At 43.1% G+C, this 10,685-nt stretch overlaps 1 long non-coding RNA gene across 1 annotated transcript; it reads left to right on the top strand.

Annotated features, from left to right (window-relative positions):
* The first annotated feature begins 3,134 nt into the window (after positions 1 to 3,134).
* Positions 3,135 to 10,656, top strand: LOC109496198. Its single transcript, XR_002152110.2, has 2 exons — positions 3,135 to 3,373; positions 10,422 to 10,656. It is a non-coding gene; the product is annotated as an uncharacterized LOC109496198 (long non-coding RNA).
* Positions 10,657 to 10,685: the final 29 nt, after the last annotated feature.

The following is a 10,685-nucleotide window of genomic DNA, read 5'->3' as shown; positions in this document are numbered from 1 at the left end:
AATGGGTCTCCCTAGAAGGCTGCTAGGATATCTCAGAGAATGAAAAAAGGGCTGCAAGGACTAGGAAGTCAAGTCCAGTGAACATCCGCGACAGGAGCCTGTAGCCAGTATCACTGTTGATATGTCAGCACACACCATCTCCCTCTCTCCTCTGCTTTCCTCCCTGGATTTCTGTCACTTTTGCTGAAAGTTGCCAGTTCCCCAGGGCTAGGCTACGGGGATGGGGGTCAGCTGACCCCTCCAAGGGCAGGCCAAGGAGAGAGCCAGCTTGCAGCCATAGCCCAGTATACCCCCATCTCGTGAAGCTCTTGGCCAAAGGCGCTCCAGACCACAGCACACATTTCCCCAGCTACCTACCCAGGGTTGTGAGCCCCGCTGTGACTCAAAGGTCACCTGCATCTTCAGCTCCTATGTGTTGCTGCCTTCCTGCCCCACGTACAGGTGTCTCTCTGCCTTAAAGCATCACACTGACCCGGGACGTATACTCAGCCCCCTGGCAGGGCAGGTCAAAGGCGCCAGGAAGTTAACCCCCACAGGAGCGGCCCTTGACCAGTGAGAGATGGGGTCAGAGCCCCAGAGCGGTCAGAGAAGCCATCCCCAGGCTCCTCGCCCCACAGGGGACATTGCTCAGATGTGTCTTACCTGATCTCCCAGAGGGTCCCCTTTGGAATGGAGCCCTGATTGTCCACAGCCTTAACCCTCTCATCGACTGACCCCTTAATGACTTTTCTCCCTTCCCACCCACCCCCAATGTGACTCCAGGGATCAGCTCTCAGATAAGCTATTTGCACCAAAATCTGTCTCATTTTCACGTAACTCCTGCCCAAAACACACCTTTAATTTATACCAAAAAAAACCCAAGACATCAAATAGAGATGTCACTACGGCTTCACTTCACACAAATACACAAGTTCAAATACAAGAGGAAGGGCAGCCTTCAGTGCCTGACACTGAGCCCAGGGTCACTGTGTGCCACAGGGGGAGCCCGGGGGTGGGGTGAGCCCAGGGTGCAGGGGTGCGGAATGCAGGTTCAAGTCTCTTTTCCCCAGGGTTTTCATACATTGCCCCTGACTTGCTCAGATCCTTTTAAACTCCTCTAAGGCTGTCTTTGGGGTGGGGGTGGGGGAGGTACTATGAACTGTCCAACCAGCGAGCATCACGCGCAACACTTACTGATTTCTGGGCGAGCACACTCTCATGGCTCTCGGGCTCTCTGGTCCCGTGGAACCGGAGGGTCTTACTTGCCTTAAGGGCCTTCGGGAAACCCTCTGCTTCTTCCTCCACGAGACCAACTGGCCTCACCTGCAGGACCAGCCCTCCGTTATGTATAGACCAGAGCTGAGCCGGTAGAAACGGGGACTCACCTGGGTCTGCCTGAGGAGGCTTCCCTGCCCACCTGCACAGACCTACCAAGAAAATGAGTCACCCACCTGCCACCTTGATCTCCCTTTCTATTCCTCAGAATCCCGCCTTTGCATTTACTGTTCCATCCACCTGGAAGACTTTTCCTCCAGCTTTGTGTTGCTGGTTCAACTCATCGCTTTGTATCTCAGCTCAGCACCACCTCTCCCGGAGAGGCCTTGGCTAAAGAGCGCTTGTAAAGTGGTTCCCAGCACCTCCTGGTTAACTTCCTTCATGAGCACTTATCGCCACCGGAAGGGATCTTGTCACTGCCTTTCTTCCTTTGTTGTGTGTCCCCAGCCCAGCATCCTCCTTGGAGCTGCGAGCAGGGAGCTTGCATAGCTTCTTTCTAACACCTGAACCGTTACCTGCTGTGATGGGCAGAATTCAAACACGGCCCCCAAGATTCCCATCCCTGGTGTCACATATATTCTCTCAGTTCTGCAATCAAACACTTACATGTAGGTGCCACCATGAAGGGACTTTGCAGATTTAATTAAGGCAAATAAGGGGAGTATATGAGGGTGGCCTGACCTAAGCACATGAGCCCTTAACTCTGACTCTAGAGACCAGATACAGAGAAGTCAGGGAGAGTCACACTGCGGATTCAACACAAGGAAGATTCTCCACGACTTTGGAGATAGAGGGGACACATGTCAGGGAATGCAGACAGCCTTTAGGACTGAAAAGAGCTCCCGGCAAGACTGTCAGCAAGGAAACCAGGACCGTAAGGGTCTGGATTCTGCCACAAATATACGCGCCCAGAAGATGCTCAGCTCTGGATGACAAGCAGCTGTCAGGACACCTTGATGTTAGCCTTAGACGACTCTGCGAAGAGAACCCAGTTATGCCGCGCACGGACTTCAGATCCACGGAACTGGATGTTGTTTTAAGCCACAAAGTCTGTGGTAATTATTACATAGCAATAGACATCCAACACGCATGGAACATTTTATTAGATGCATAAAAACCGATCAAGTGTCAGTTTTTCAGACTCAGTAACATTCCTCCACCACAGACACCAGGCTGACTATTGAACTATTGTCCCTGGGGGCGCCTGGGTGGCTCAGTCTGTTAAGCATCCGACTCTTGATTTCGGCTCAGGTCATGATCTCACGGTTTGTGAGTTCGAGCCCTGCATTGGGCTCTGCGCTCACAATGCAGAGCCTGCTTGGGATTCTCTCTCTGCCCCTCCCCAGCTCTCTCTTTCTCTCAGAATAAATAAATAAACTATTGTCTCTGAGTTCCAAACCCACCCTTCTCTGCCCCATCTGTGATGGTGAGCTGGATTAGATGCCCCTGCATGGCTGTGTTGGGGAGGGGTGATTCCTAGAACAAAGGAAGGAAGAAGGGGCCATGACCACCCACCTCAATCATTATCACTCAAACACATTCAAGTGGCTTTTTGAAATGTTTCTGTGTCATCCTACACACAGGTACTCCAGCAGAAGATGCTTTCCCTCGGAAATATACTCATAATCAACCTAGGACAGTAAGTCCTGACGTTCTCAGAACATTTCCCCAGGTGAACAACAGTTAACAGGACTGGGGGGCGGGGAGGGGGCCAACAATAGGCTCCTGTTTACTCTTGTGAAAAGAAAATACGTGCCTTCCTCTTTCAAGTTGAGAATTCCCTAAGAGCAAGGAGGAATAAATAGTGAAACACTGCCACCCACTGGATAGAAAAAGCCTGCAGAGGAGATTCAAAGTACTCCAGCCGTTCAAGGCCCCAGCATCCTACCGGACTTTAAACCGAAACATCAGCACTCTGCCGGGGTCCTAATGCCAGCACTCCAGGGGCATGGACGGTGACTTTTCAAACACCAGCAAGAAAATCACTGAGAGATCAAGTTGAAAGAAAAGTTTAATCGGGCAACTGTGCCCCCTTTGGCATTCTGGATTTACAATAGTGTCCAAAAAACGGCAACAATGGTCTGAAGACAAACTTCTACTGCACAATCCTGCTTAAGAAGTAAGTAGATGCCTGCTTGGAGAGTGGAAAGCATTTGTTGTTTTCTCTCTTGGGCGAAACATACGAAGCAACAAAACATCTTAAAGCAGACTTGGCATTTTACAAAGTTCTGTCCTTTTTCTCCTGCACCAAGCGAAAAATCACGGTCCTGATGATTTGGGCCCAAGAACGGGCCTCTTAAGATTTACTAAAGACAGAAGTTCACCATACTTTCATTGGGAGATTTTTGAATCGAGAAAACAAGCTAATTGTTCATGGGCTTTATTTTAAATAAGTGTCACTTTTATTTAGTTGGTCTTAAGGGACCACTTAAGTTTTTGATCTTCGTGGGTTTTTTTTTTTTTTGACAAATGACTGAAGTTGCCGTGTATCGATGAGGGAAGTTGAGCATTAATAAGGTTTTGGAGGGTGACAGCGGGGTTCATGAGGTCCAGAGACAAGGACCAAGAAAGAATTCCTGAAGATGTCTTTGGTGCAAAAAGGTGATTTTATTGAAGCAGGGGACAGGACCCGTGGGCAGGAAGAGCTGCCCCAGCAGAGAGACTGGTTTTATACTGTGGAGATGGGGGAGGTAAAGTCCAGGGGAAGTTTCCAGTAAGACTTGCATATGCTAAAGAAGACTCCCAGAATAAGAGGCCTCGCTATTGTCAGGTTAAGGGTTGTTTTTCCCTCTAGCAAAGCATTAGCATTAATACAGTAGGGAGTTCCTAGAGAAACATTTTACTCGGCCAGCCTCAAGTATTTGCCAATGGGCTGCAGGTTATAAGGAAATCCAGTTCTATTTCCTTCTGCCTTTGTTTCCCACATCACTGTGGACGGGTGATGGAGACTTAGGTCCTGCAGGACTATGAGCTCTATCAGTTCACCATTTGTTCTTCCCCTTTCCTTTGTTCTTGGGCAGCCAGGAGTGCCTGAGGAATATCACATATGCCACCTGGGGGTGGAGTGGGGGGTGGGGGTGGTGTTTGTGACCTGTCAGCTTGTCTTAGGCTCCCTCATCAGGCATGAAAAGTATACATTTGAGATGAGAACATTTAAGATGAAAAAATCCTAACCGCGTAATGTGAAATGGAAAAAACAAGGGACCAAGCTTAATGGAGAGGATGGTTCCAGATAGTTCCAGGTGTCTACCTATGTCTATGTCTGTGTATCCGTGTGGGGGGGGGGGAAGTCCTGCAAAGAAACACGCCAAAATCTCCCAGTGTTCAACTCTGAGCAGTGAGATTATGGTTGACATTGTCTTCTTCATTCTTTCCTGCATTTTCCAATTTACCACAGTGAAAGCGAATTGTGTCCTAATTAGAAAAAAAACCTGTGACTTAAAAAGCTTTCTAGGGGCGCCTGGGTGGCGCAGTCGGTTAAGCGTCCGACTTCAGCCAGGTCACAATCTCGCGGTCCAGCAGTTCGAGCCCCGCGTCAGGCTCTGGGCTGATGGCTCGGAGCCTGGAGCCTATTTCCGATTCTGTGTCTCCCTCTCTCTCTGCCCCTCCCCCGTTCATGCTCTGTCTCTCTCTGTCCCAAAAATGAATAAATGTTGAAAAAAAAATTAAAAAAAAAAAAGCTTTCTAAAAATAATATAGGGGCGCCTGGGTGGCCCAGTCGGTTAAGCCTCTGACTTTGGCTCAGATCATGATCTCGCAGTTCGTGAGTTCCAGCCCCACTTCAGGCTCTGTGCTGACAGCTCAGAGCCTGGAGCCTGCTTCGGATTCTGTGACTCCCTCTCTCTCTGCTCCTCCACCACTCACACTCTGTTTCTCTCTCTCTCTCAAAAAGAAACATTAAAAACAATTTTTTTTAATAAAAATAGTATAAAAGTTTAAGCGATTGTATAGGCCATGGCTGATGGCGATTTTAAAATACGTGTATACCCCTAATTGCTGCCACAGTTGGAATAGTCTAGGTCAGCAGCTGTAATCATTTTGGTCTCAGGGCTCCTTTATAATATTAAAACTTATTGAGGTCTGCAAAGAGCTTTTGCTTGAATGGATTATATTTGTATCTATTGCTATTCAATAGAAATTAAAACCGAAAAAGTCTGAGCATTTTTTAAATTCAGCTAAAAATAAAATAATAAATCCATTGCATGTTTACATAAGCAACATATTGAATGAAAAATAACTGTGTTTTCCAAAGGAAAAGTACTTTAGTGAGAAAATTAGCATTGCTGTATGTCCTTGCAAATCTCTTTAATGTCTGGTTACTAAGGGCAACTGGATTCTCATGTGCTTGTGATTTCACCTGTCATGAGACATTATTTTGGTTAAAGTATATGAGGAACATCTTGCCTCACAACAAATACGTATTTGGCAAAGAGAGGAAGGAATTTAACAATCTTTTCAGATAATGGCAGATATTCCCTTTTTTAAAAAATTTTAAGGTTTTTTTTTTTTCTTTGAGAGAGAGGAGCAGGGAGGGGCAGAGAGAGAGAGGAAGAAAGAGAATCCCAAGCAGGCTTCTCAATGGCAGCGCAGAACCCGACCCGGGGCTCAAACTCACAAACGGTGAGACTATGACCTGAGCGGAAGTCAGACACTTAACCCACCTAGCCACCCGCCATTTTTTTTAGTTAATTTTTTTTTTTTTTTGCTACTATAACCAAAACCGCAGTGCATATCCTCCTACACATATGTCCAAGTATGTCTAAAAATAATATGTCCAGGGGTCATAATGTATCAAAAAGCATAGTGTATTTTGATATATTCAAATTTCCCTCCAAAGAAAGTTACAATAATTTACCTTCCAGCTAATACTACGCGTGCTGCCTTAGACCTTCACGAACACTGGGGATTACCATCTTTTTCATTTTTGCCCGTGTGTTGGTTGGGTGCAAAATGCTACCTCACAGTAGTATTAGTTTGTGTTTAATTAGGAATTGATGTGTTTTAATTTTTGTGAGCTATTCTGTTTCTTTTCCTATGAACTGCCTATTCATATATTTTGCCCATTTTTCTTCTCTAGCTTGCCTTTTTTTTTTCTTAAAAGAGGTTTTTGTATAGCAAATGCAGCAGGCACAGAGATGCAGCCCTCCAATCTCCCTTCGTAGAGCTGTCCAGCTGCAAAGAAGGTGGTCTCCGGAGTCAAGGAGGGGAGACAGGCATGGCTTCCTTCGCTACTATGCTAATAAGCCATTTGCAGATTTTAGGCTCCCCAAGGAGGAATGCTTCCTCCAGGGAGCACCACAAAGCCTCCACTAAACTGGTAGTGGAGGCTGCCACCTGGCCACATTGGATTTCTCATGTCATTGAAAGAACAGGTAACCAAACGTTGGGGTGGGGGTGGGGGGGTTGGTCACTGAACTGGCCAAGTAACTCTGGTTAACCACCGAGGGTAAACTGAATCACTACCACACAACAGGCAACATAAGTTCCAGTTTCCAGCTTCTCTCCCTCGGCCAGGCTGTGCCCGGTCCTAAGAGTCTGAGTCTTAGTATCACCAGGGACCTCCTCCCAGCTCCTGGGGGTGGCGCCTTCTCCTTAGTGGTCAGCTTCCTGACTCCGGAGGGCTCCTCCTCCATGCGTCTAGGTTCTGGTAACGCTAACCTCTTTCCAGGTTTACTTCAGACCTGGGGGTGCTAGAGTTCCTGCAGTTATTAACTGTGTTATCTCAGTTTTCCTTTTTTCCCCCAAAACTTTTCCACTGATTCCTTCTATCTTACTTATCTCTATTAAAATAATTAGTGCGGCTTCTTGAGGCACCTGGGTGGCTCAGTCAGTTAAGTGTCTGACTTTGGCTCAGGTCATGATTTCACAGTTTGTGGGTTGGGAGCCCCGCCATGGGCTCAGTGCTGACAGCATGGAGCCTAGCACCTGCTTCGGATTCTGTCTCCATCTCTCTCTGCCCTTCCCCCCACCCCAAATAAGTAAACATTAAAAAAAAATTTTTTAATGAAAATAAAATAATTAATGTGGCTTCTATTTTCTAAATAAACTCTCATAGACAAATGAAATTCTCCACAGAAGTGCTGCATAAATTCTTACAACCTCGTTGCTAGGAACTTTTATGCCTTTGCTATATAGTATCTTTTAAGATATTTAATTTTTGTTTATTCCTGGTGAATAGAGATGCAATTAATTTTGATCTGTGATTATACATCTACCCATGTTGTACTTATTATTTCTAATAATCCACCAGGTTAATTTGTTTCCTATATAAAATTATATTATCTCTGGATAATGGCTTTTTCTTTCATTCTTTCCAAATCTTTTTTTTTTTTCTTCACTGCTAGAACCTCCCATATATGATTTAATAAAGGTAGGAATTATGGGTATCCTAGTTGCTAGATTCAAAGGCAATGCTTCTAACACTTCACCATTAAAATGCTGTTTGTTGTAGGTTTCTAGTAGTACATCAGATTGAGGAAGTTCCTTTCTCCTAATTTGCTAAAAATATCATTGTCTTTTTTTCTTCAATTGGGTGTTGCATTTTATCAAAATCATTTTCCGCATCTATTAATATGATCATATAGATATATTTTAACTTTAGTGACATGAATTGTATTAATGGATTTGTTAAATGAGCCCTACATTCCTGGAATATGTTCAACTTGCTATATTTTGTAAATTTCACAGGGGTACAATTTGCTAAATATTTTGCTTACAATTTTGCAACTACATTCATGGGTGAGATTAGACTGTAGTTGGCCTTTCTTGGCCCACGCTTCTCTGAATTTCCCCTGAAAGTTATACTAGCTTCATAGAATGAGTCTTCTCTCCTTTTTACTTAACAGAAGAATTTGCCTAAGTTGAAATTATCTATTCTTTGAAAGTTTGGTAGAACATATCTATAAAATTATTTAGATTAGGTGTTTTCTTCGTAAGATTTTAAATTACCGATTTAACAGTTACAGGACTATTCAGACTTTTGGTTTCTTCCTGAATCACAATTTTACTAAGTTATACTTTTTATAATTTTGTCAATGCTTTCAAATTTACCAGCATAAACTGTCATACATTTTTTTTTAAGTTTTATTTATTTTGAGAGAGACAGAGAGAGCAAGATGGGGGGGTGGGGAGGGAGAGGGTAGGGAAGAGAAAAAATCCCAAGCAAGCTCCATGCTGTCAGAGTGGAGTCCAACACGGGCTCAAACCCATGAACCTGAGATCATGATCTGAACCAAAATCAAGAGTCACTTAACCAACTGAGCCACCCAGGCACCCCAATTGTCATATATTCTTGTACTTTTTTAAACTCTACCAGATCTATGGTGATGACCCCTTTTTAATTCCTAATGCTACTTTGGTTTCTTCTTTCTTATGATTAATCTAATTTATCTTTTGGCAGTGGGCTTCCTGTTTGTATTTTTTATTTTCTAACTCGTTAATATCAGCAGTTAACCCTTTTATAAAAGAATTCTCCTTAAATGGTCCTGATTTTAATGTGTCATCTGCCTTCATTTGGGGCCCTGACTGATAAGCTGTCCATCCCCAATAATGCTTTTTAGCTTAAGGTCTACTTTGTCTTATGTAAATATCAGGTTTCTTTTGGTACCTAGTTTCCTTGTCTATCTTTTCCATTATTTCACTTTTAACCCTTTCGTGTTTTTAGGGTGTCTCCTGTAAACATCAAGTTGACAGGTTTGGGGGATATGGGATAGAATTCAACCTAACAATTTGGTTGTTCTTTTTTTTTTTAAGTTTGCAAATTTAGTCAATTTATGTGCACTGTGATTCCATGAATTTGGGCTGTTTCACCATATTTCTGCTTTTTATTTGACCTGCTTTTCCTTCTCTATCCCACTCCCCCCCCCCCACAACCTTTTTCCTTATTTCCCTGTTCCATATTTCCCTTCTACCAATTTCAAAGTTATAGACTCTATTCCCTTAGTGTTACTCATATTTTATCATGCAGAATCCAAAGCATTTCTAGCTACTTCCATGAACCATCTTCACAGAAGCAATCAATACATCACACATACATTGTTGCATATACTCAAATTTCATACTTGCCCCTTTTATTCTCAACTAGCCAGAGTTAACAATAAAAGGCCAAATTGTGTGCCTTTCTGCTCAAAACCTAATGATTTCACACTTTAGTCCAAGTGCTTACAATGGCCAATAAGATACCAAACCTTCTGGTCTTTTCTGCTACCAGATTTATCCGACAACCACCCTAGTTTCCTTACCCAGTCTTATCACATTTCCTCAAGTTCCTTGGACATGATACGCATGCTCTTACCTGAGAGCCTTTGCACCGGTAGTTTCCTCTCCCTCAAGACTCTCTCCCAGATGGCCACATGGCTCACATTCTCATTAAGTCTGCATTTAAATGTCTCCCTCTCATTGAGGTCTTCTCTGACCAGTTACTGATGAAAAACATTCCCATTCCTTGGTGTTTCCCATCCTTCTCACCATGACTTTTTTCCTATAGCAATTACCACCTTCTAATGTGCTGTCCTATTTTGTTTAGTGTGTATCCCCACTAACTAGAATGTAAGCTCTATGATATCCGGAATTAATGCACTGATCCATCCCTAAAAACTAGTATTTTGCCACTTAGTAAGTGTACAGTGTTGGGCGTGCAAGTGAGAGTATTATTTACTATTTGAAAAGTATAGTGAGCATAGAGTGAACTCTACGTAAAACTTCTCCTGACTCACACGTTATTATCTTTGGGGATTATTGTCCTGTTTCCTTTCCCAAATTAAACACTTTTATATTTATTCAGAAAAAATTGAGATTAATCAACATTTTAATCACCATCTTGCACAGAGAAGCCTTCCTCACATTGCAAGAATTCCTTCTAGAATAATTCTCCTTTGATTTTTTTTTTTTTTTGAGCTGAGTCCAGTAATAAACTCAGTAATACATATTTTAAAACATAGGTCTTTTTCACCCTTGTTGTTGAAAGATAATTTTTGCTGGACAATTGTAGGCTAACATTTTTTCTAAGTATTTTTGTGATTGAATTGTTTCCTAAATTCATTATTGATATGCATTGGATTCCTGTATCTCCAGATTCCTATCTTTCATCTGCTCTGGACAATTCTCAAACATTTTCTCTTTGGAATCTACCTCACTTCATCTTTTCATTTTCTTATCTGATCCCACAGACTAAAAGGACAATAGGAATGCAGGGACACTTCAGAGATACTGCGGGTTTGCTTCCAGACCACTGCAACAAAGAGAATGCAATAAAGTCAAATGAACTTTTGGTTTCTTAGTGCATGTAAGTTATGTTTACGTTATACTGTATGTCATTATACATAATTGTGTAATAGCATTGTCTAAAAAAAATGTACATCTTTAATTAAAAAATGCTTTATTGCTAAAAACTGCTAACCATCATCTGAGCTTTCAGTGACTTGTAACCACTG

This window comes from Felis catus, chromosome F2 (assembly GCF_018350175.1).
Source record: "Felis catus isolate Fca126 chromosome F2, F.catus_Fca126_mat1.0, whole genome shotgun sequence".
NCBI classification, from domain to species: domain Eukaryota; kingdom Metazoa; phylum Chordata; class Mammalia; order Carnivora; family Felidae; genus Felis; species Felis catus.
This window is presented reverse-complemented; position numbering and strand designations above follow the sequence as displayed.